Consider the following 463-nt stretch of genomic DNA (forward strand, 5'->3'; position numbering starts at 1 on the left):
CTACTAGAGCTAATCAATGAACTTGGTAGAGTAGCAGGATACAAAATTAATGCACAGAAATCTCTTGCATTCCTAGACCCTAATGATGAAAAATCTGAGCGTGAAATTAAGAAAACACTCCCATTTACCACTGCAACAAAAAGAATAAAATATGTAGGAATAAACCTACCTAAGGAGACAAAAGACCTGTATGCAGAAAATTATAAGACACTGATGAAAGAAATTAAAGATGATACAAATAGATGGAGAGATATACCATGTTCTTGGATTGGAAGAATCAACATTGTGAAAATGACTCTACTACCTGAAGCAATCTACAGATTCAATGCAATCCCTATCAAATTACCACTGGCATTTTTTTACAGAACTAGGACAAAAAATTTCACAATTTGTTTGGAAACACAAAAGACCCCGGATAGCCAAAGCAATCTTGAGAACAAAAAATGGAGCTGGAGGAATCAGG

This window comes from Physeter macrocephalus, chromosome 18 (genome assembly GCF_002837175.3).
Source record: "Physeter macrocephalus isolate SW-GA chromosome 18, ASM283717v5, whole genome shotgun sequence".
NCBI lineage: Eukaryota > Metazoa > Chordata > Mammalia > Artiodactyla > Physeteridae > Physeter > Physeter macrocephalus.